At 29.6% G+C, this 27547-nt stretch overlaps 1 protein-coding gene across 9 annotated transcripts in view; it reads right to left on the reverse strand.

Moving 5' to 3' along the window:
- Positions 1–27547, reverse strand: part of NKCC (sodium potassium chloride cotransporter) — a 57923-nt gene that overhangs the window by 18724 nt on the left and 11652 nt on the right. For 3 of the 9 annotated variants that reach the window (XR_012998730.1, XR_004235267.2, XM_031980243.2), the window contains exon 1: positions 11343–11561. The exons of 1 other annotated variant lie outside the window; for it this stretch is intronic. The gene's annotated coding sequence lies outside the window, so the exon portion shown is untranslated. 5 more of the 9 variants (XM_031980245.2, XM_031980247.2, XM_031980244.2 and 2 more) reach the window with 5 other exon arrangements.

Consider the following 27547-nt stretch of genomic DNA (forward strand, 5'->3'; position numbering starts at 1 on the left):
ATTATAATTTTCTTCAACTAATTTGGAAGCTCCGGTCATCGGTGGCTACCCTTGCAGTCAACGTGTTAACCAGTTAACTGTGTTTGATGATACACGTCATCTTAAATCTTCAAATGACACTAATCCTTTCAACAATGAATTCTTTATTTTTTCAGATAAACATGTAATTCGTCTTTGCTTTGCTTTTGTTTTTCATTAAAATATATCCTAAGTGCGTTCCTCTTGCGTTTGACGAGTACACACTTCATTTTTTTATTTTATTGCGTACGAAATAAGAGATTTTTCAAACAAAATTCCACAGTGAACAGGTTAAATGAATGGAAGAACGCGCAAAATCTGAAATTCGATTATTTGATACTGGATCCCCGATACGGTTAGCGTTAATATTTCGCGTTTCGAACTGCCTCCGTGCGAAGCCAGAGTAAACATCTAAATCCCCGTTTATTCTTTGGATCATATTTCCAGCCTTTGTTCTAAAGCTCCAAAGAAACTTCGCGGGAGAAAAAGAAGAGAAAAAAGGAAAACAAGATGCATTGTACGCATACTTGGTCAGAATATTCATGATTGTTTATAGTCTCATGTTCTTAACCTTCAGGTATTTTTAAAGATCGTTAAGTTAGAGGGGTAATGGCGGGAAGCTTGCGCGCGGTGGTCGATGGAAAAATAGATTTTCGGAGAAAGGCGGATTTGTTGCTACGACGTTCGAGCGAAAATGCGGGTGCTACGTATTTCCCCTGTTCGTCGCGTTACTGGCTTGCGTACGCGTGCTCGTAGCGCGCGAAATTCCCCTGAAATTACTTGGCCCCGTTCCCGGAAAACGTAACAGTTGACTTGACAGTTAGCCAAACGTTCCTTTCATTCATAGTTTCACATGGGTCAGTCACAGTTTGGTCAAACTAGTTTTTATTGAATCTAAAATTCACTCGTGACGTTACTTGTAGTAGAACTTGGAACACTAATAATTATAATAATTATTAAAACAATGATTACTATAATAATATTATTAAAACAGTAATAATTATTAATGTAGATCGCAATTATTAGTATTCCAAGTTCTACTACGAGTGATGTCACGAGTGAATTTTAGTTTCAATAAAAACTAATTTATATAAAATATATAATATAAAATACAATAATTATTATATGAATTTTATATGAATATTATTATTATGTTAATAATATTTTAATACACTATTGGTTAAAAGTTTGCAACCACTTGATATGCAACATTACAAATTAAACATCATATATCTTATAAATATATAAAATAACAAAAATTATGTATCTTTATATTTGACTAATACACATATGACCATGTTCCTTTATCACGCACGAAGACTTTCCAATAAAAATTTTTTACAAAAAGTGGAAGTTTTTCTTTTAACCGGTATATTGGTCCCAAAATGTTCACCGACAGTGTACGTATTTAATTTTTCTTTTTTCAATATAGATCATTACCATGAATTCTAAATCACGAACTCCCAAGTGAAATCATATTTCTTTTTAAATTGTATATAAAGATGTGAATTAAACAGAAATGTGTTTCTATTATTGAGAATTATTTTGGTGTATAAAAATGTGATCATAAGATTATTTATTTTAATTTCAGTTTTTATTTCTTTATGTTTTGAATATGAGTATGTATTGGAATTACGTAAAATCCACAGTCTAATGATTGTTAAAATTTAGTAGGCTTTCAGTGATATTACATATCGCTAAATATCAATTTAAATGCATATCAATAAAAAATAGCAATTATTTAATAAAGAATTTTGCAAAAATAAGAAAACTAAAAAAAAATTACGATTTTTTTGTGGCAAATAATAAGAAGATTCATGCATCTCATTGAAGAGCGCATTACCTTAACTTTTTGCGCACTCTTCTACGTCAGTCGGTAATTTGGTTTCACTTGGTTCGTGAATATATAGATTTATAAGGAATCCGATAATTACATGACACTTAATAGTTTCCGTAAATAACAAACCAATGAAAACAGAGATGTCTGAGTCATTATCGTTTTGTGTTACGATTATCCTTTTCAATTCTTTGTAGAGATCTCCGTTTGACGAGTATTTAAATACACGTAACACATGCGATTAATATATCTGTGTTTCAATCCGTATAGTTTTTAATATACGAGTAAGTACATATACATCAAAATATACAGGTGCACGTGAATTTATTAACATATTCATATTCAATTTTATATGTATAAAATATCTATAAATGTATGGACTTATTAATATTTTGTTATTTCGTAACATATTAATAATCTTTCAACACAAAATACAATTTATAATAATAACCATTGAATTATGACGATTCATACCATTAAAATTATTACATATAACAAAGCATGTATTATTTTGTAAATGGATTTCAAAATTTTGTTATACATTAATGATTGCTGGAAATAAAATATGAATCTGTTAATATATATTCAGTACCATGGCCTGCGTGGTATTAAAGATTATGGTTAAATAATTGACATGTTCAGCGATTAATTAGAGTTGTAATAGTAATTGAAATTATGAGTATCAGTAATCTAAACTTATATAAATTATGCCATTCCATGGACATCTTTCTGCGCAGGTTTTCTTTTTCGAAGAAATCCATTTCGGATTAATTCATTTCGAATTTATTTATAGGTCTGTTCAAAACTAAAAATTTCTATGATACTGAAACTTGCATTCAAAATTAAATAATACTGTGTCATAATCAGTATTCATTATAAGTATCAATTTGTCCATATTTATTGTAAGAACTTTATTTATATTATATAAATTGAGAATTTTATTACAAAAACAATCATTTTTCTATATTTAATAATTGAATTATGGAGTTAGCATAATAATGTTGACATGTTCATTGCGAAAAAGTATTTCATAGACTAAATTTCAATTTCACTGAACTTCATAATTTTTTCGTATTTTTTCAAACAACCAAGGAAAATGTAAAAGATCTATCTGAACTTTCGAGTTGCGATTCCAATACATTCAATTTACAGCCTGAAACTTCCCTTTATAGTTTGAATTTCGCTAACGAGATTTGTTCATCTCAGAGAATTCTTAAGTAAACTTAAACAGACAATGAGGTAATATAAACTTGAAGTATAGCTTATCTGTGCTAACAAAGTACCAGAAAAGTCAGTCGATCTTCGAACTTCGTGCTGTGAACTTGTAACATATATTAACTGTGTTTTTTCGAGATATTTATACTTCATGAAGTTGAAACTACTCGTAGGGAAATTTTATACGTAAAAATTAAATAATTTTTCATTTTAAGTTAGAGCTAAAGTTTATCAATTATAACGAGAAATATAAATATTTCTCTGTATTTTTATTTTATCATTTTATCATTTTCATTTATGTTAATAATATTTCTATATAAATATTTCTCTTTGAACTAGACTGACAAGGAAAAGTATCGAATCCGGAAATTTAAAAAATTATTAAACTTTCTGTGTTAATAGAGTAAGTCAAGCCTATTACATTGCAATTTTGTTTAGCTGAATTTCACTTGGAAGGGCTGACATCACCCCTTGAAGAAAATGCAAATTTTTCTTCCCCATGGATACCTTGAGAACGGCAAGAGATAGCGGAAAAAAGTTCAAACAAAAAATATATTATTCTTTCGCGTCTATAAAACATTATTTTGCAATTTTATAGAACCACTCTGCATCATAATATTATTGATAATATTACAACTATTAAAACAGTCTAAGTGTTTTTGATATAATATTTTAATAAAGTTTTTGAACGACAGAATGTCGCGTTACATAATTAATGAGAACAAAAATCAAACTTATGGGACGAACGTTTGCGTTACTTTATACAATTCATAGAAATTATTTTTTTAAGTACAATTATAAATTGACATTGAATTTAATTGATTAAAATCTCTGTGCACAGTAAATTGTCAGCTGTTTCTAACACAATCAAATTTCTGGACATAGATCTTTTGTCAATTACGTTTTAGTAAACTGAATATATATAATACGTTCAACAGATTTTGCTGCTCTTCAAAGCGCATTTCACGTGATCGGCTGGTGTCCTTTCTCAGCACCTTGGAACATCTAATACACATGTTACGGTGGAACGCCAAAGCAAATAAATTTCGAAGCATTTTTGCTGTCAGTTTCACAGACCATCTCCTCGTATCGATGGCCATGAACGTGAACGTAAAAGTTAATATAGTTGGAAACTGCAATTTATACATCAAATAAAATTATAAAATAATTTGTCTATAGATTAAACTATTGTCATTAGCTTCTTGTACATTCATGTGTATATAATTATTCTACTAGCTACTGGTAAATTTTGTATAAACATAATTTTACTATGTTATCAAAAAGATTCTTTTATATAATTTTTCTAGTTACATAAAGAATTATTATTATATTTTTTCTAATCAGAGTTATTCACCTGTTACTATTTATAAATGTAGATGTAATCGTAAATTAGAAACTAAATACATTTTTAATTTTTTAAAGTGTATACTTCTGTTTAACGAAATTATTGATTTCCATTCATTAATATGAATATCAATAATTAATAATATTTAAAAAAATGAATCGGTAAAAAAATTTTTTAAAATCACTCATGGTTAATAACCTAATGGTTTAATGACTTTCGGGTGTAAGCCAGTAGGATGATTATGCCAACGTTTCGTCATCAATCAGGAGTCATTGATCACTGATACTGATGTGCATCTACATAGGTAAATAGACACTTTTGATATAGTGTTTATACTCATATTTCAAAGCACTGATCCTTAATAGTTTTTAATTATCTACCAAAAGAAACAGATTTACTTTACCAGATTGTTTGAAACATTCCCTTCCTTAATTGCAACAGAAATTTATAAAAAGAGAATCATGACACGTAACGATCATAGTTTAAGAATCACTCACTGTTAGATAAAAATATATATGTTTTCTTTTGTTTCTAAAATGTTTCGATAATATTTGTGATAAAATTAATATAACACACTGTGATTACTTGTTGAATTCAAGTGTTTATCAATTCAAGTGTCTACTTATCTACTCATATTTCATAACATATCTAGTATCTGACCTTTCCGACTAACCGTGTATTTTATTTTTCATCCTTATCAGTCTGCGTGACACAGTTATTCTTACAAATTAAATGGCCAAAATTAACAACAAAGAAGTGCTTTTACGAATGAAAACTAAGAATTTCAAAAAATGTTAAGTTATAACTTACTTACATTTAAAACATCTTATTAAACATTAATTATGTGACTATAATACTACCTATTTTAATAGTACAACATAGTACTGTGAAGCAACACAAGAAAAAACATTTGAGTTCAATTGAATAAACAAAAAAACTAAGAATAAAAATTTGAAACAATTATTTATCTTCTTGTTTCTTTTATTCATTAGTATATTCAACTTTTTACCGTTACGCGAAAGTTAGTGATATACTCTTTACCTTTATGTTAACTACATAATTATTGATTTTTTCTTTCCGGAAACACTTTATTGATTCTATATAATTAACTAAGCCAAAATATACATGAAAATTTCTTACTAGAGAATATAGAATGATACAAATTTTCTCTTGGCAATTAAGTAGAAATTATATTTAAAACTAATTAAAATCTCTTTAATCATTTGTATACAAGAAACAATTTTATCTTAAACAGTTAAGCTTAATTGAGTGTCTTATTTGATTAGAATTGTGTAGAAATAAAATGGAATTAAGAAGATAATTAAAAAAAAATGCGCCACTTAACCATTTCTTGTTATCATTCAACGTTCGAAAGTAAACAGTACACGTTATAAGGAACGAATTAATTGCGCGAGCATATGTCAACAAATAATCGACTATTGATTTTATCGATAAAGAGTTAAGATAATTCGATCGACTTTACGCAAACCTACAGTCCGTAGTCGTAAATTTCTCCGCGATTGCTGCCCGTGTTGAAGTTAGATCGAATACATGCTCAGCGGATAAAAATAGTGCGCTCTACTGTAATAACTTAAAAATACGAAGAATCACTGTTGATTTCTGGAGCCTTAAATTTCAGTGGAAAAAAAGTTGCTTGAGAACCAGGGCAAATAATCATAAAGAGAATTTGATTAATTAACTTGTAATTGATGAAAGTATTTTATTTCTCTCATTGCATTTCTCCCATGGCAAACAGAATGTTTTAGAATTTTTTAACATTGACATAAAACTACTTGATTGACTCATTTTTCAGCTTAGTAGAATCAGAGCTCGTGGAAAACTCGTAAAGTATAATATGTAATTTAGTAAAATAAAAAAGAAGACGCAACCTGAATCGTAAATATTGTATTTTTCCATATGTATTTAGTTTTCCATTTGATTTTTTAACTTTTTCGTTTACTTGTTTATATGTCTTATTATTCAGGTATTTTGAATTTAATTTTGTAAGTACAAATTACTATGGGATTATGTTTACGTAAAAATTTGAAGCATTTTTGTCATTCGTATTATAAATATTATATAATTTACCTAAAAACAAATACATATTATACATCTTTTACTTTTAATTCCGTTTAAATACCGTTTCATTACTATAACAGAATAATATTTGGACCGAAACATTTATTTACTCACGAAACATTTTACTTGTTTTGAAATTATAACATGAACCAGATATGTCAGCGACAGAGTAATTATTTAGAACGATTACATTTCAGCGAAGAATATTTCTATGCATCTTGCTTCATTATTATGAAATAAATATGACAGTTTTATGCAATTTACTAAAACTGAGAGTAAATTAGTGAACTTTGATTGTTGTACCTATAAGATAACAGTTTATTTCCTCTGATTTTATCTGGCGAACGTTATTCGAGGAGAATTTCAATTCTTGCAGACGTGAAGCATAGTTTGCGAAAAAAATAGGAAGAGCAAAAGAAGTATCGATCAGAAAAAAACTCGATGTCAGTTGTTTCTAACAGATAAAACTGATACAGCCACGATGAATCAACCTTCATGAAATGTCCGGAAACTCACAAAAATAGCTGATAACCAAATCAACCCATAACAAAATTAGTTTGTTAGTATTATTCCATTGAATTGTTATTAGTTTTCATCAAATAAATTTAATATCCGTTACATATACTTATTAATCTCATTAATATCAAAGTCCTTTAGAAGATCTATTTATTTGTTCAAATTCAATTATAAAAATAACTATAAAAATAACGTTCCAAATACTGTAATAGCTAAAACATAAATCATTCCAATGGTTAACTAAGTTTTAGTTTAATTAATTGAGAACATTATGATTAAGTTACACAGATATTATACTTCTCATCATTAGTAATAGAACAGCGATTTTTAAAATAAAGTATTGATTATTTAGTATGTGTGTTTGTGTGTGTTCTTCGGTCACTCGATCTTTAATCTTGTACACTTTGTGTTCAAGATGAATGATTTGTGTACAAAGTTTTTACGGTATTATTGTTTGCCACTTTCCTCGTGAAAGATAAAAATTCAGATACAGGTTTGCCTCGCTTCAGCAAAGAATGTGATGATTTAAATCAAGTTCAAATATTTGCAGTAAATGTTTTATTACGGGAATGGTTTTAATCTTGATAATGGAGATACAATTCTGTTGTATTCAATGAAAGACTTTATAATCCTGTGAATAATGTTCAAGGTCGAGTTGGAGGTTAGAAACAACAGTCTCAGTGAAATGTTTTTAACTTAGATATGATGCATCTAATGCATAATTTTCGATTGGGATCTTTTTCCAATATTTTATTAACTTTTAATATCAAAGTTACTTTTATTATTGTCACTGTTACTCATATTGGTGTACAGAAGACTATTCAATTCCGTACTCTATAATATTGTGTCAGACTCTTGACGAAAATTTCAAATGGAATTTAATAAATATTATTCAATTCGTTTGAATTCAAATGAAATATTATTCACCTGATATCAATGGTTATATTTTAGAGCAAATGTTGACATAGAGTATCCCTAAACATTTCCTTTTAATTTCAATAAATTACTAATAATAAAGTAGTCAGATCGATCACGGTTCCGAAGGAAATCATAGGACAAGGGTGTAGCAATAGAACTTTAATTTTCAGTAAACTATATTTTATTTCTATTGTTCATTTCATTACCTTGAATTTTTCACAATAAAAGATCTACATTTCAAGATATTCCTACTTGCATGTCGAATTGTTTCACGGAGATTTCTCCTTGACACAGTAAATATCCTAAACCATTGATATGTATATTTGCTCAAGTTGCTTGTAGACACTAGATCTTTCATAATCGGTAATAAAATACCTTTTCTACGCTATGTACATACATTAACCTTAGAAGTATTTTATCACACGCGATAATTATATTGTAGAGAGAAAGATAAAATAAGAGATTGCGGCAGTATCTTATTTTATGATTGTTTAGTTACTACTTTGGTTTCGTTACACGTGTCAATTTTAATTGCACAAAACCTACAGCATTCACTCATATTTTTTATTGTAGGAAACGAAGATTATTTATGAAATATGTGATCACATATCTTTAAGCAGTAATGAAAATACTAATTGCAAGTAGTATATATTAAAATAATCATTGGCAGTGGCGTGTGGAAGTATCAATTCATAACAATGTTTAAAATATCAATTAAACATTTATTTCAAAGTAATCTTTTAAAAATTGATCAACATTTTTTCACATTTAAATAATTTTATTTAAGAAAATTATTGTGCATTCACGTGTCAATTATTAGATTTAGTATAGTCCTTTCAGAGTTAATTTCTTCATTACTAGTATATGAATAAATCATAGGTACAGTAAGCTATTTTCGTTTACAAGTTCATAATATCTTCGAACCATAGATAGATAATAGTAATAACTGATTATTAACAAAAAAAAATGTAAGTAGAATGTTTGGTTCTTACTTATCTTGTGCTCTTTACATTATTTTTTTTATTATGTACCATTGTTGTTTTACTGAATTTATTACAATTTTGCATGATTTTTATTGTATTCGGCCATATTAAATTTCTAATCCATAAATATATTGTATTATATTGAAATCTCGATTGAAAATATGTGTGTATTTGAAGTATGAAATTATATTGTTTAATCGATTAAAAGAAAAGAAATATTTATGACATATTAACTTTAAAACTTGCTGCGGGAAAAAGAAATGTCATACAAGCATGTCATAACATAACATTTTAAAATGTTAAATTTTCTTAACAAACCATTAACTGAAAAATATTTAAATTCGTTGTAAAATCAAACTCGAAGAAGTATACATTGATTAAAAAAAAACATTTGAATCTTTATTCATACGTTTGAATTTGGTCAACGAAATAATCGATCATTCGTTTTCCAACGCAATGTTTTCATTTCGCTTACGCTTTTATGTAGCAGTATCTGGAACACGATAAAGTTGCAACTGAGTTTGTTGTATTACACTGGGAATCTTTATTAAGAGCTTATCAATTTATAGAATTCAAATCATTGCAGAATTACTTGATAATAAAAGAACGTGCTACAAATGATAAGGGAAATGAAAAAAAAGCGAAAGACGAGAAATACAGAAATAATTCCAATCCTTTCTTTGTCTCTACACATTCCGAAGAATTCGTTGTTTTGGAAACAGTTTTAAAATGGTACCGAATCTCGGGCAAAAGGTGTGTCAGACGAAAGAATAAAAATGAGGAAGTAAAAATAGTAACATATGCGTAATACTAACGATTCTGTTATAAAAAATGTTTAAACGAATAATCTTCTGTCATATGGAAATAAAGATATTTCATTATGTGAACTATGTTCTTGGTATTCATAAATATATACTTCGAATAATCAGGATTCTATTGTACGATGGTTGAACTTAAATCTATTGCGTATTGATATGAAAAATCAAATTATTAATGCATACAAAATATTTTTGTACTCGACAATCGTTTTAAAAATGATTGTTAATAGAAATCTAATTTTTTCAATTTATTATAATTTTAGCTGAAGCGAGTTTGGGATTGAAAAAGAGTATGCGCGATCGTATGTTTGGAGATATTTCTCCTCCGAATTGTAAACACTTCGAAGTTTTACGAAAATAGGTATATACGTAAGAAACTCATAGAGATTTGAGTTCAGAATAGACACTTTGCTTCGTTTGCTTTATGCGTGTAACGTATAACAGCTTTATTTGGTTAAAATGGAAAATAGTAAGGTACAGTAATTATGTTTATTATAATTGTATCGAATTTAATAATTATAAATCAATCGAAATGTGTGACTAGTTTATAATTGAAATTTTTATAAAAGCTTATTAAGGTGAAATTTTCCAAATTTTTACCATTTTCCTGATTCGAAATTAATGATTTGGTCTTGGTACCTGTGCAAATATCATTATACTAGTAATAAAGTTAAATAATTTAATCTTTTGTGTCCGTATACTATTTGACGTACAGCAAAGATTTTCGTAAACATTATTTAACGATGCTAACGTTGCTAAAAATGTTTCATATACAGTAATATAATAATCAAAACACACTTTCTCAAATATTCTTAAACATTTTTCTGGTCTGAACTTAATAATAAACTAAATAAAATACAAAAACTGATCTTTGCTAGACAACATAATGCTGTTTGGTCCTTGTCAATATTGCAACTTCAGAAGAATTTAAAATTTATTTTCAATTATTCAATCAGAGTGGACTAACTGCATTCGTAAAAAATCTCAGAACAACGCAACATTAAATAACTGCGACCTGAAAACCCTTAACGTTCCCAATACAAAATTAACTTTCTGCCTATACAATCCGAATGAACCTGTTGCATCGTGTCTACCAAAAATCTCAGAAAGAAACGTACCAACAACAAAAAATCCTACTTTCACTACGAAAGCTCACTCCGCCCACAATTACACTCGCCGTTCCCCTCAAAACGAACAAATAGAAAACAAAACTTACATGTAATTAACATTCAACATGCAGAAAGAGCATGCACAACGTTCCATCGTGAAAATAATCGTGCGAAACTTCAACAAGTGAACGTCTAAAAAAAAGCCCGCAAAATAGAAATCGTTCTCTTCTCGGTGTGCCACTTTGTGTCAAAATGTTGCATGCAAAAAAAAAACAACTGTTCCGCGAGGATTCACATGCAAATTATGAATTTTCCACGACGCAAGTGAAACGAAGTGCTCTCTTCGGTCCTACGGCTAAAGACACAACATTTCGAGTGCGTGACGATGGCGCGCGATTTTCGAATCGCGGCGCTCGAATTGCCGGAAAAGCCACGTTCCTCTCGTTTGTTTCTTTGAATTTTCGCACCACGGCCCGATTCGTATCGAAACAAGGATTCACTCACGGGTCGCCGAGAATGGCAGTGGACGATGCGGTAAGCACGGGACGCGATCCACCCGTGGAATCACGAAACTTGCGCGAGCCGCGAGAGCTGCTTAGAACGATCACCGGGGATCCAACGCGAGCCACTGAACACTGTAGAAACACTCGAATCCTTCTTCGGGGGGCACGGTAGACATTAAGGAAGGAAGCATGCGTCGAGCTTCCCTTCCTCCGTAAAACTCTTTCAAACACACGCGTGCACACCCACTTAAATACACAGGCGGTGGCGCGTGCGCCCGCGCGCGCCCCAGTCGACCCGGACCACAGTGGGCTGGATCGGAAAAATAGGTGACGTTTCGTTAGAACTCTTCAACCACGAAAGGTATAAGGATGAGATTTGCATTAGAATTCATTGAAAAATTAGTATTTTGTAATGGTAAACATTGTAATATGTTGTACGTTTTTAAAATAATTTTTTGGACAATGTTGACTTAAAAGATCGGAAAAATAGGTGACGTTTCGTTAGAACTCTTCAACCACGGAAGGTATCGGAATGAGATTTGCATTAGAATTCATTGAAAAATTAGTATTTTGTAATGGTAAACATTGTAATATGTTGTATGTTTTTTAAATAATATTTTAATCAGTTGTTTAAACAATGTTGTTTTAAAAAAACTTTTCCAGTCGTTCATTCTTTACCTCTACCTGTGTATCTTTATATACTTGTAATATGAAGAATAGATCTTTATTCTTCTTCGAAAATTGTCTGTTCTCGATAATGAGAAGGTATTAAATAATAACTCTTGAATACGAATAAAATAGTTGTAATAAGTGTGAAATATATTAAACATATAATATAATGAAGTGTTTAAACAATATCACATAATATTCTTACTAAAATAGTTTGTATAAGTGACAAAGCATAGAAAACTTAGTGTTAAATTAGTGTTTTCGTGCAACTTTGGACGCTAATAACTTCTGAACGTAGTCGAAGGTGGAAATGATTTTTCCATAATCTTCTAAAGAAAACTATGTTGAGTATATTTCAATTTGTTTGATCCTAGGATCTCTTGGGATCTAAAAATTATTCCTTGTCGAATGTAAGGAATTTTGAAAATTTTCATTGGTTTATTAATCGTTATTGCTCTAATGGATAACAAACAGTACTGCTTAGTGTAACTGTAATTTTGACCAGAAAAGTAATCTGAACATTTTAAGAGTAGAACCAAGCAAAAATATTGGATACAATTGTTATAGCATCATGTAGAAGAAAAGTAATTTCTGTTGCAAGAAATGGTACTTTTAAAATGTGTAACTTTTGATATTTATTACAACTATAATATTTACTAAATTATATTAATTGTTTTGTTTCCGAGGTTTATAGCTATTTAAGAACCAAAATACATTCAGTAGATATCGATTCCAGAAAATTGGCTTTTTGACGAAACGTCACTTACTTTGCCGATCCAGCCCACTGCGCGACCCACGAAAGAGTTATTGTACGCGCTGCTTTGGGAGAAAGGCCGCCGCGTCTTTTGACGCGTGTCGAAGATCCTGAAACTTGTAAATCGATCTGTTAACTACGGAATCAGATGTGAAACCCGTTTTGGTGGCCAAAATTCAAAGGTCATGCAAACTTTAGGGAAATTGGTAATCAGGGGATTTTGGGGTGACTGATAACGAATCTGACACAAAAAATTTGAAATTCAAGATAGCGGATTGGAAACGAATCTTTGTACTGACTTTGTCTCAAGAAAATTCTATCGTTCCTAGAAAACCTGATGTTCGTTCATTTCTATTTTGAAAATTACAGGTTTAAAAATAGACAATTCTGTTACATAATCATATAATTGTATCAATCGAAATGGACATAAACATGTACCAAATAATGTTTATAAAATTCAATATGCGTAAAATTGACATGCTCCGTAAACCTAGTGTCAGGAGAGCACTCGCTATGAAACATTTTAACTTTTCAATTTTCATTTCTTTAGGAAAACTGCTGCGATTATAGTAATTTGATCAGTGTTAAATGGGTGATCAACGTGATGACACGTTAAATTTCTTCATTTTCTTTGTAGTTCGTTACTAATTTGTCAACAAGCAATGTATTTCCTTCACTGGTGAGATGTTACATACGAATTTGTGGACATTGAAAATTTGCAGGTATTATGATTAAGTGCGTAAGCCAAAATACAAACGTACATTGGAAAAAGGGAACCGTATTTATTCAATCCAGGAAGATGTTCGACTGTTTGGGTAGGTTTAAAAATATTTTGGTGACGGATGGAAAACGGCCGACGCGAAGAAAGAGGCACTTTGTGAGAATGATTGGAGGTTGCTCCAGTTTCTTGAAGTAGGTACACCGTTTTTACAGTTCCTCATGAGTTTATGGGATGTTAGCATAATTATAGGAGTTCATCCACTTCCGTATCATTATTTGTACAACATAATTAATCGAGACCTTATAATCATCCCAAAAAGAATTTCAATAAAGATATTCACATATCGTTAATTAAAAAAAAAAGTTCTTTAATCTCATTACTAATTTTTGCTGAACATCTGCAGTTATCTATGGTTGCAGTTTTATTGCTGTTAACAAAATTAACAATAGAAATGTTTAACTAGAGCAAATCGATTTATTTCAATCAAAGAAGAGCTATGGGTCGTCTTTTGTCTTAAAATAATCTTGTCTGTTAATTAATTTCAATTTACTGAGTGAAGCTGCATGCTCGTACAAGGAATTCGTGCATCCACCCGAGAAAAAAGAAAATGATCATTTCATTCCGGTAAGAACCGATTTCGCCGGGTGGTTTTCATGTGAGATCATCTCCTAAGAATTGTTTTCCTCGTTGGTCAGTCACTTCTCGCGAAGAAACATGACGACGATTAATATAACTCTATGGTAATTGTTGTGTATCACACTGGTAAATAGATGATAATGAAATATTAAGGAATCCGACGCTAGTGGTGTCATTGTTCTAAATGAAAGTTGTTGGATTCATTAAATATGGAGACCATGTCTTAATAAGCAACATAGAATCTTATGTATAAGGGATGAAGGAAGTATAAAACATTATGGAAATGATATAAATTGCATATCAATAGTAATGTATGTTTGAGCATAAAACCCACACGTTTCATTTGAACATTCGAAATTTCAGTGATACGATACAATATAATTTAATAAATTTCAATGATATTATAATATATCAAAATTTTAAATATTTCATATTTTTAATATGTTTAATTGGTTTGTTTTATGCAAATGATTTACATTTTGTATAATGTGTTATGTTTAGTAGTTGTAATTGATAACTGAAATATTTAATATTTTTTTTATTTGAAAACTTTATAGCTTGGTTCGATATTTCAAGATAAGACAATCATTCTTCCATAAGATCACATAAATGAATCACTTATTATATCAATGTTTTAAGTATGGTACTGAGAAACAGTATAAAAATAAGAAACACCGGAAAAAGTTTGTAATATGTTATTGAAGAAATTTTACGGCAGTAACTGTTTAATTCTAAGAACAAACTCTGCAGTATGACAACGTAATTAATCATATCAAGATCAAGAACATATTCGTTGATGGTATTGGCCTTGTATTTGATATAGCATGAAATGTTTGAATTAAACAAAATTTTAGTTGAGTATGGTAGTCTTTACTTCATGTTTAATCCAACAGAATTTTGAATAGAATAAATAAATCTCTGTATAATTATTATTAGTTATTAATGCAGTATATTAATTAATTACTTTGAGCAGTGAATTATATTTGTTTCTGATAGACTCCATAATTTCTTTTTTTTTCATTTTGTTATGGTAGTTTCAAGAAAATAATAAATAACTCTTTCTCCATAATTAATATTCAGTTCGTATTATTATTTAATTCACAATTTGAGTACTAATTACAGTGCCATACTTCTTTGTTATCAAATTTTAAAAATTAATAATTAAATTTCGGGTATTTATACGATTCACACAACCTCTTTTATTTAAGAAAGAAAGAACAAAACAGAAATATATATTTTTTATGAAACATTTCCTAAGGCTGAAACTAATTCTTGTTATTATAACAATTATTATTGATCAATTCTTTTGTATTATAATGGTCTACAAACTGTAAATCTGTTAATTATTTATAGTAAATGTCTATATTGTTTCTGCCTGTGGCAAAAGTGAGGAGAACATTATTACGGAAAGTTAATTTAATTTCAAAACGTGTATCTTGCACTAATAAAAAATATCCTTCAATATCATGTCAAAAATCATTTCATCATCTCATTTTGGAATCTTTTATATCTGCTATTATTTGTAGTTATTTATCTTACCTTCAATAGTAACGAAACTAATTTAGGGGTCCATTACATGTGAAACACTTTATACGTTAAAATTACGAAAAGTCTGCAGTATATTGATCACAAACTTAGTAAAATAAAAAATGCTATGTAACGTTGAAAAATCATTTGTAATGTAATAAGAAAATGCACCAGCTTGTGCATAGGGCTAAATTGTGAATCACAAATTCTTGCACTTGTTAAGTGTGATGGAACGGGCTTCAAACTTCAGGAGTTCAATTGTAGGGACGTACGTCACCAATTAAAAAGCAATTGCTTGTTTCATTGGCCGTCGCGATTGTATTACTGGACGATGAGAGATGTCGCAAGCCACATTCGATTATTTTACCGGATAAAACTGATACTGACTAGCTCATTACTATCACGAAGGCACAAGTATTTACTATCGATGGTCGAACGTCGGATTCTTTGTAGGTACATTCCCCTGAACCTTAAAACGCAGAAAAACAGTATCTTCAACGCAATTTTTGTTACAATTACTGAATTTTTGCCATCTAATCATGCAACATATAGGTATCTACAATTTTTGTGCTTCTCAAATGAGGTGTTCTTGGTAGTAAAAGCAAACTCAGCGTTTTATGAACAATTTTTTATGTTATTAACTTGATCTACATCTGAATTACCTTTTAATCTCACCTTATGATTTATTGCTCAATTATAATTGGTACAACTACTTTGTTAGAAATAATTTGCTAGAATAAGGAGAAGAATCTAAGGTTTATTTTATATCGACGTTTGCTATGAAGTTTAATAATTAATAATAAGATAATAGTATTTAATTTGTTTCGTGTTTGTTCAATTCTGTCTGAAATCTTCGATACGAGTCTGGCATGATGTTACAAGGCAAGGGTTAATTCTTTTTTTGTCACAATATAAGAAAAGTTTTTATTAAAAATAAAAAAACATTTTTATTATCTATCGTATACCTAAATACTATTTGTTACTCTTAACATTTAAGGAATTGGAAAAATAATAAAGTTCATAAGATATCAGAACTTTTTGTTAAGTTCTTCTATATGGAAGTATTTAAAATACATTTTTCTCGAAATATGGATTTGCTGAGTTCGTCCTTACAACTCGGAACGCCTTAAATGTTCTCAAGTAAATAATTAAAGTGCCATATTAACTATAATTGAATTAAATAAAGGGTTCATTAAGTTTGAAGCCATACGTGTTTTATTACAAATGCAACAAACTTCCTATTTTATACTAGTAATAGTGAATGAAAATAATGTAAATAATGGTAAATAGTTTCTAGTAATACAGAATAGAATTGTATCTAACTGTCCATAGATTAGTGTTTGGAAATCTGAATTAATATAACTGTCTATGTATAATAATTTTCATATTCGTCCATGAAAAACTGGTAGCCTTTATTTTCATTTTCCGCGTTGACACAAGATAAAAATCGTATGCCGAGTGTACGAACAAATCCAATCTCAGGAATCACGTATGTTTATTTTTCCAATTACGTATAATTAATGCTCGAGACGTAACTCAGTGTAATTAATAGAGTCTTGGGAGGAAGTTGTTGGTCAGTGTTGAATCTTTTGTTTGTTGCAAAAGTACATAAGAACAACTGTTGGCGATTCTCATGTCTTTGGTCACAGTTTTTATTTGAAGGAAATATTTTACGTACTTGTAGATTGCGACATTGTAATTTTCGATAAGTATGGAAAATACTGAGCCTAAAATATTTAAAATTCCACTTTAAAGTACGGTGAAATTACGTTTAAGGACAATATTTACATTACAATTCTATTTTAAATGAAACAGTGGCAATAAATACATCAAACGTATTTACACATATCTAAAAGAATATACTTTTTGTATAAATTGAGTGAGAAACTGCTAGTAAACAAAAATTGTTAATAATTATCAGTAAAATATTTCAACAATATTTGAAATAATCATAGAAATTACGAATTTCGTGGTAACATTTAACGAATGTTAAAAGAATTTCCCTTGTAAAATTTAATATTAGCAACTGATTTGTAGCAGGAGATGAAGAAGCCGTAAAATATTTATTATCGTACTACGAGATACGTTTAATTGGCTGGTTTCATTCAAATTATGAAAGGGTTTCCTTGATTCTTACTGACAAGTACACGTGTTAGCGATAACAAGCCAGGTTAATTCGGAGAGATCAAAAGAAATGTTGCGAATAAAATTAGAGTGTTTCCGAAGAATCTCTGTACAGCATCACGGACGACCTCAAGATGCTTCAGAAAGAAATGGTCCCGTAGGATGGAATTTTTTATGATTAACGGTTTCCGATGCTCATGATCTTGCCATAAAAAGTTGACACTTCTGAAGATCCTAGTGAAGTATTCTGGAATATCTTCTGTAATTATGTACCACACACACATACCATACTGTCATGCAGTTTGCGTAACATATTGTGCTGAAATACAATGAATGAGTTTCATTAGTCTCTGTTCAGTATTCAGGATACAATAGCAATTTTTAGGTGAAACAAAAAAGATCGGTTTTTGTAACGAGATAATGTGGTACAGCTGGAAATTGAGTTCCAGTTAGTATCAGAAAAAAACTGTTCTTTTGTTGTTTTACACGTACAATCTCGTTACTATATGACTCAACATTTTTTGCAGACATATTTGTAAAAACTCTGTGGTCACTACAAGTCAAATTTAAATTAGAATAATAGATATATTTAAGTAAAATATATTTTATAATTAAAGATGTTCATAGTTTAAAATATTTACAATTTAAAATATTTTAAATATATTTTAAGTAAAATATATTTATTTCTAAATTAGTGTTTCATACATTAAATCTAGGTCGCCAAAGTAACTGTGTTGGTGTACTGCATGCAACACGAACCTGGGATTTTGTTGAGGATGATAATCACACCTCTCATTTTTCTTCCTTGTTTTAAAAGAAATTTAATTATTACGCAACAAACGCACATTTGCATTTATTCTTTATGCTTACTTTTTCATAATTTTTAAAAATATTTTGTAAAGTGAATGGAAAATTGTGAATATTAGAAATACGCTACTTATTAAAAACTAAACACGAGAGTCCTTGTTTGAGAACTAAAATTTAATTCTATTGGGCAAAATCTTATTTAGACGCCGAATGGGATTTATACAATTATAAATATTATACTGACAAGTAAATTATATATAATATATAAGTAAATTCAATATAGTAGATATTGTATAAAGCATAACATTGCTGGTACCTTTATGATAATGAAACGAAATGAAATTACGAGAAATAATTAATCAAAATACTAATCACACAAAAAATGATCTTATCTGCCCTATATCTATGTAATTAAAATTTATCTCTCCCCAAACAGGAAATGTTATAATATTACGTGCTCAATTTATCTGCCATCAAAAATCACCCAACAAAACATTTACCCTAAATGAAACTCAGTAATATCCTTTTTTATAATCATGGTCAATAAATCCATTAACTGAAAATACATTTCATTGAACGTTAGAATACACACAGAACGAAACGTTCGCACAATAAAACACTGATCCAACAAAGACTCTAAACACACAGGCTTCACTGAGCGAAAATTTACCATTTACCATTATGATGTCGATCAAGAAAAAGCTCGATCAGGAAATGCAAAAACCAATCGTCAGAAACAACGACGCCAGCGATTCCGTGAACGATTGTATTACATCTTATCGATTAATCGGGACGAGATAAAGTGGACCATGACGCGATTCAATCGGAGCTGCATTTCGGTATTCATATTCCGCGTGCACGGCACGACGCGAGTAAATCTGGCGCTGCTAGAAATAAGCGATTAGTATGACTCGTAATATTCGAAAAATGCGAAACGCGCGAAAAGTAGATGCCGCCGAAAGCCGGAAATGCGGAAGTTTGATGCGTTGCCAGTGAATCAAATTAATCCGGAAATGAGCGGCAGTTGTTCCGGGAGCGACCAATTAAAATATTTCGGCTTCAAACGGATTCATAGGAATAGGTGTTTGTCAACTATCACATGCGCGGCTGATTCATGATTTTCGGCGAAGTCACTCTGTTAAGAATGTTCCTCGTTGGCGTCATTTGCTCTATATCGCTGGACATAGCGCCAGAAATTTGTCTTTGGCCGAATGAGTTATGAAACGTATAATTTTGATTGAGTATACGACAAACTCGCTGGTTTCTTAGATTTTAATTATTAATAAATCCTGACTCAAGAATCGAGTAAGGTGGGATGAGGTGAATCGGATTTGAATATTTTCGGTTTGACAGTGAAGCATTAAAAATACTTGATCGATGATAATGGAAAATGAATAGGAATTTTTAAATATTCCTTCCGTAAATGAGAAATAAAAGTGAGAAATATTAGGTTGATTAGAAAGTTTTGATTTATATGTACAATACACACAAAACGAAAAACCTAAGTAATATCCAAATTATAGTGACTTTTATCATGCTTTTTAGTATACATCATTTTCTATCGTAATTCTGTTTCCCTAATTATATTCTTAAAGTCTAAATATACATAAGAGTCTGCAGTCCAGTAATCAAGTAAAAAATATCCTTCTAGCTTAATATTGTGTCTCGTTGAAATCACGCGAAATTTTCTAGTATTCCCAATAATACAAAGAACTTTCATAGTGTGGAATATTTTACGTAACAGGACGCAGCCTCTACAACTGCACGATCCTCAGGATCGGCAGCGCACAGTTAAACGTTCTATTAGCTAAAGGTATGTCCAAGGAGGAAAAGCACTGAAAATGATTGACAGGAAATGTCAGCTAGCGAGATATTTTGATCGTTTTACACGTCCTTCTGCAAACTGGATGGAAAGAAGGAGCCTCCTTTGATCAGAATTTCAACTTTTACGCAGTACGTAAGCACTTACAGTCAGCAACAAAAGTACTCGAACGTGATCCTTATTAATCTATTAAATTTTAGGGATTATTTCGTTTTAATTAATAATTTTGAGGGTAATCTTTTATTAATGAAATAAATTTAAAGATAATCCACTTTAAGTTTTGCTACATGAGTAGGAGTATTACGTTCATCTATAAGAAGAATTATTCGTATAGAATTAAGATGCTTAAACATAATAAATGCTCCGTAATTTGTGTGCATATTGCTAAATATTTAAAAAATTGTATTGCTTGTATATATGTACTATGAATGCAACTTGTTTCAGTATATAGTAAAATGCGATGTATAATTTTTTTAATGACAATTCATTTATTACTACGCTGTTCAAATACTTTCGTTACTGACTCTATACATGCTATTTTTAGAATTATATTTTATATTCCTTTTCTTACGTGAATTGTGTGTAACATTATATATAAACTCAATTTAATACTGAAACTACTGAATGACTTATTTCGAAGTTTTTATCAAAATTAGAATATGTTTCTTAAGATTCGAAGAGTCTCCTAGTCTAGTATCTGCTCAAGTATACAAATTTAATTAAAAACCTTCGCAAACATGCATTTATAATTTAAATACTTGCAAAATAAACATTCTGAAGTGGTCAATTTAGTGGTAACTCTTCGTCCTGTGATTTCTTTTACAACTGTGCTTAGTAAAGATACCTTATAGTTAATAATTTAGTAAAACAAGAAAAGAATACATGCTTACTCTGTGTCTACGTTTCCTCAGAAAATTAAAGATTGTTAATAGATAAGTAATATTTCGTGTATATGGAAACTAAATAAATAACATTTAGATTTGTCGAATTCGAGTGAAAATTGTTCAATGAAAATCGTTGCTGCGTGTTGTCGACGTTAACACTAAAACTATCAGATAAGTCAAAATTACCTATTCTTGGTGTCTTCTTTTTGCAATTATTAAAAAGATAATGGATGTTTCTCGGATAAATTATAGAAATCGATTTAGCAATACGCAAACTGAATTGTAAATGAATTGAAGTTTCAGTAGATGCAATCTTAGAATTTCTCTATAGAAATTTCAAGAAGTCAAGTTAAGTGCTCGGTAGTTTTAATGTTAAAGGCGTTTGTTGCTATGGGCAACAACGGCGATACTTCTGCTCCGCATAGAGCAAGTATCTTATTACTCTGCGACTGACAGTTGAAGGGTTAATCACTTCGCGTGTCAACGTTTATAAGGAGAGGTCGTTATAGTTTTATTCGTATATTACGAATTCCACGGTACTACTCATAAACTTAGATTGCAAATTTGTATATATTTATTTTAATTGCGAATATATAAAATGCAATGTAATGCTAGGAATATTCTATTCCTTGTTCTTTGTTTTTATAATCGATAACATTCCTTTATTTATCGTTTTTGAGTGTTGTTCTCTAAATTGATTAAAATGAAAATCTGTCTCAAAATATTTATTTCTCTGGATATAATTGATTAAACAATCATCCAGTTGTAACAATAAAATTGAAGGAAATACTTCGTTCCATTATATAAGAAACATTGTGTTAATAAAACTTAACGTCACTTCGACATTATTTTTATTATAAACTATGTTTCAATTAGTGACAACAATTTTAAGCGGAAATATTGTTACTGCGCCATTCATTATTGGCGGATTAATTACTTTACACGTCAATGTTTGTAAGCTAAAGTAATTAAAAGTTCTGTATGTATTGGAATATTTTACTATATTGGTGATGACTAAACTGCAGATCTTTATGTGGGTATTTATATTATAAAGAAATTTGTGAAATATGAAAACCATTATATTAACAAAAGTTAATGAAGTTTTTACTTTATTGTTATTCTAATTCATTTTTTAATCGACGAAGTTAATATTTTTCTCGTTTTGATTTTTATAAAATAATCTATGAAAATGGTAATTTACATGAAGGTACCATATTAATACCAGACGCGGAAGTGATTACTTAGATTTAGTTACCCATTAATTTTTTATAAGAACAGCAGCATAGTTTTTGTTTAATTGTTGAGATTTTGCATTATTTTTATTGTAGCATAGATACGGACGAATATTTAATTATTACCCATAAAGGAATCCTCATAAACTGTGTAATTGTTTCGTCAAATTAATCCGTGTGATTAATGAACATTATATTAGTTACGGCTTGTCACAATTATCGTTATCGCTTTAAACTATGAAAAATGGAATATCAATTACACCACTTATACGCAAAGTAATTCAAGAAATCGGTATATTATAAAATGCTATAATACAGTTTAAAAATTAATACACATGCTGAAAAATATTATAAATTCGATAAAAATATCGCGCTTGATGCTTAAAGTTTTCCTTTTTCAGTTTTTTAAGCTTCATTGATTATAACACAAGATATTCAATTAAATTAAATGAGTAATTCTGCATAATTACAAAAAGGGCAACGATTGTCCAAAATTTAGAAATTCGCTTTATCAAACCTTACACAATTAAAGAATATTTCCAGACAACGTAGTAACTATCAAACTTCAAATTTTTCAGATTGAAGGGGAAAGTTACCTAACGTCACGTTGAATGTATTCTATCGTTACGTTATAATTACGTCATCTTTTAGTATTGCCAGAATTATTGATGATTACAAACAGAAAAGAAAATTGCTCTTAAATTTTCTACTATAGAGCAGTAAAAAAACAAACTTTTCAATTTTAACACTTGATTGATTAATTTTGACAATGTTTTCTAAAAAAAGAACTCATCAATTCTTTGACGCCTCGTATTAATTAAAACTTTATCTAAAATGTTAATTTCGGGGGATGCACTTTCCACGTGATTGCAACGAGGACAGGAAGCGTGGATAAATGTTTAAACCTCTTCAGCTTTATGCTCGGTTACGCGCTTAAGGTTTCTACATACACATGGCCACGCGTTATATGCGTTTTATGCGTTTTCGAGGGGATTCTAAATAAAGCAACAGGAATTCGTATAGCGCGGATTAGCGTGTCCCTTCATAAAAGATGGACTCACCGCGTTTCTCGTATACAGGCGCACGTCTTAATTTGACCAAGAAATTACTTCATCGCGGTTAGAGGTTCGTTGCAGTCGGGGAAAATGTTACGTGACACCGAATAACACTATAAAAGACTTGCGACAATATCTGAGTTCTAAAATACATGATATATTCTAAGGTTAAAAATATTTAGGTGATCTATGTTATACGCGATATTCTGCTTAGCATACGATAAATAGTATTTAACTGTGATACACTCTATAATTAATTTACACATTTGAAATATTAAACGAAAAATAGAAAGACAGTATATTTGTAACAAGATTTTTATAATATTCGGAAACAAGTGAAATAAGTTAACTGGAAAATAGTTAAATAAACTAAATGGTGCTAACAAAATGAGAGAATGATTGGGTTCAGTGGATTCGAAGTATCCAGCAGGGTTAATAATAATATAAGTCCTAAAATACATTATTATACAGTTAAAAACTAATATTCAGTTATTTTGTTTTTTTAATTATTTTATTATTTTTTTCTGAATATGTCGCCGACCAGACAATTTGTTGTTCATCATGTCTATAGTAAACATTTGTTTGTTTGCGTCAAGTATTTTACAGTTTCTTACAGATTACATAGCTAAAAATGTTAAAATAAAAATTAGGTCTATCATTTGTGTAGTTCAATTTGTCATATTGTTATATAGTCTAATTTATTTATGTACTTTGTATTATTAATTTGGAAAAGAATTGGTAAAGTTTACATTTTTAAGAAATGCTTTAAAATTCCATTTATCTTTAAATGGTGGCCATTGATTAGAATCGTTCAGATTAGGTGAACGTTTGTTTTGTTAATTATGATAAGTAAATCGATTGTCTTCTTGTATCTAACTGTAAGTTCCTTTATTTTCATGAATTTACAGAAATGTGCAAATTATTGTCGTCGACCTTACAAAGGTGCGAGAAATAACAATTTTCATCCAGTGAAGAATGGTTTGTAATTTTTTTTATTTCATTTTGATACCTAAGAAGAACACGTGTTATGATCAGTATTTCGTATATTAAAACACGATGAAAACTTTTAATAGAAAGTTTAAATTAGAAACTGTAACATCAGAAAAATTATTTTTTTGTCCTACTTGTTAATATCAGAAAAATTATTTTTTTGTCCTATTCATTAGTAGCGAAAAATTAGAAACAGTGCTTTTACATTTTTTTAATGTTACTTTCAATATATGCTTTACAAACAATGAAATTGAACTGTTTGATACATGTGATAATAGTTAAAAATTTCTGTTCATTTATTCTGTGTTTAAACAAGCTTAAAAATTTATTTGGTGTATTAATATTGCTGCAATCCTATGGTTTATATAATTATCTACATAGTAATATGATTTAGTGATCTAGGGTTAATATAACTATACATCAATTCTAGTAATGCATTAAACGTTGCACGTACAATTTAAAAAGTACAAAAAAGGTAAATATCCAGAAAAAAATATTTTTCTTCCACAGCTTTTTTTCGAAATTTTCATACGTAAACGCTGTATTTTTACGTACAAGTGCACAATTTCCTTTCTTGCATATCATAGCCTGCATTTCCATATTTTGTGTCGCAACAAATTTTAATATCAGTCACTCTATGCAGGACAAGCGAGTATATATTTGCATACAAAAAAGTATATATTTTGAAGGTGAAAAGTGTGTGAAATATGATCTCAGAACGAGAATGTTCTTTGTTATGTATCCAACTTTTGACTGCATTGAAACTGCGTTTAAAGTAATTATTGTATCGCCACAAAGAAAAAAAATGTTTAGATGATCTGTCTTACATGAGGGATTCTGATTAATATAAAAGAAATAGTATTCAACTCTGATGTACTCTACAATTAATCTACAGCAGGATTAATAATAGTTTTCCGACTATGAACTAACTTATGTAAGTATGTTTTTTAAAATGCTGTTTGGTTTTTTAGAAACTATTGCACAATAAATGAAGCTTTGTTCTACAACGAGGCTGTAAATTGAAAGAGCTAATGCAATTAACAGTAGACAAGTTTACTGCTTTTGTTATTAGGTGTGTATTCATTTTCTATTTTTGCAACCCATTATTCTGCATGCACAGATGAGAAAAATTCCAACTTTGACAAATAATCTGATTAACGAAGCAGCTTTAATATGAAATATCAAAAATACTATAAAAGTTTGTTTGTTAATAAAATATTTTCTCTAAGTGTATAATAGGACAATATTTTATAAAATATAAAAATAAAATGAAATGTATGGCAAAATTCTTCTAACAAGGTGATAAGATGATTAAACATTAAAACGTTCCGACAATAAGAAATGTTATATACATAAGAAAAAATAAGTTTCGCGAAGGTGCTATAAATAGGTACCGTTTCAAAAGTGGCTCATTTAGAAGTTTCCATCAGAAAAATTATGTAAGACTGTGCTTTATTTAAGTCAGGAACTCATGAAACGATAATGCATGACACAAAATGTCAAGTAATGTGAAAATTAAGAACACAATTGCCCCTCTGAGTCACTGGTCAATCAGTTTAACTAACAGTTTATTAAACACGTGAGTTAATGTAATAGATCCATCACAAACATAGCTTGGAACTAGCGCGAACCTATTCAATCTAGAACCAATTCACGCCTTGGTTAGGCTAACTTTTAGAAAAATTGACTGTTCCCTGGTAGCTGTTACCACATAAATTCATCTGTTTACTAAATTATAACAATTATGAAATTCATCGCCGAAAAGTACACTATTAATAAATGTAATATGTTAAATTTGATAATACTATTTATATACAAAACGTGTTATTCAATCAATGTAGTAAATGTTAATTTCGATGAAAAATGTTACATTATTAGTCTGTTAGCTGGTACAACAGATAAAATATTTGAACACCATGTAAAATTGTATTTTATTAACATTTAAATTGATGTTCTAGCTGCTTAAAAAGTTTCGTTTGTGAAAATGTATTTTTTTTTTTTTTTTGTAATAGAGACATTTTTATTTTTCCTTTGAATTGAACAAATAAATTGTCTCTGATTTTTGAATATTCGATTATGAGACTAGAAATTTGCATTAAAATTCGGCCAGAGTGAAGTGAAGAAAATAATAAAATTTGGTATTACAGTTTTTCTACACGTCCAAGGAATAGTGTTGCAATCATTCTTTCTTACACGACAGAAATGTGGTTCACTCTCGAAATAGTGAAGTACCAAAGATTAATTGACGATATCTGTACAGTATATTCGGACTCGTAAATACTGATCAGATTGTTATATGTAACGAAGACTTCGTTCAGATACAGCGGATTTGACTGTGCCAGAGGAAAAAAGGTAAAAAAAGAGGTGCTCACACGCAAGCGGCTGCCGCGCAGTTACTTGGAGCATACCACTGGGACCAAAGTGTATCTTGGAGTATTTAGGACGATGGTGTCAATCTGCTTTCATTTTGCCATAACAACACCTTAAGATTTAGAAATACCTTTATGTTTTCACACTGTACTAATATTTGTAAAAATGTGTCATTTTCTTAGTGTATTGCTGAAGAAAAATCTCAATATATTACATTATATATTCTATAGTTTTATGAACTCCTAACAAATTATAAATAATTGTACTTTTGAACAAGCGAAGCTCGAAGTTCATAGCCATTGCTGCAAAATAGAAGTAAATCGAACATGGAGTCATACGACATTTCTTGTTTTAATTTATACTTCTTAAAATAGTGTAATATATGTTTGAAATTATAAATCATTTATATTGATTCGTGCGATTATCTTCGAATCTATATCGAGATATATTTTAGATAACAGAATATCAAAAATACTAAAACAATTTAGTTCAGTGTTCCTTACAACAAATTAAGACATCAACGTTTGAACCATTAAGTAATAAGGTGTTCTTTTAATTTTAGTATTGTGTAGGTATCATTGTTCAAATTGATGTACTTTTATACATTTTTATGTA

The sequence above is a fragment of the Nomia melanderi genome, chromosome 1 (genome assembly GCF_051020985.1).
Source record: "Nomia melanderi isolate GNS246 chromosome 1, iyNomMela1, whole genome shotgun sequence".
NCBI lineage: Eukaryota > Metazoa > Arthropoda > Insecta > Hymenoptera > Halictidae > Nomia > Nomia melanderi.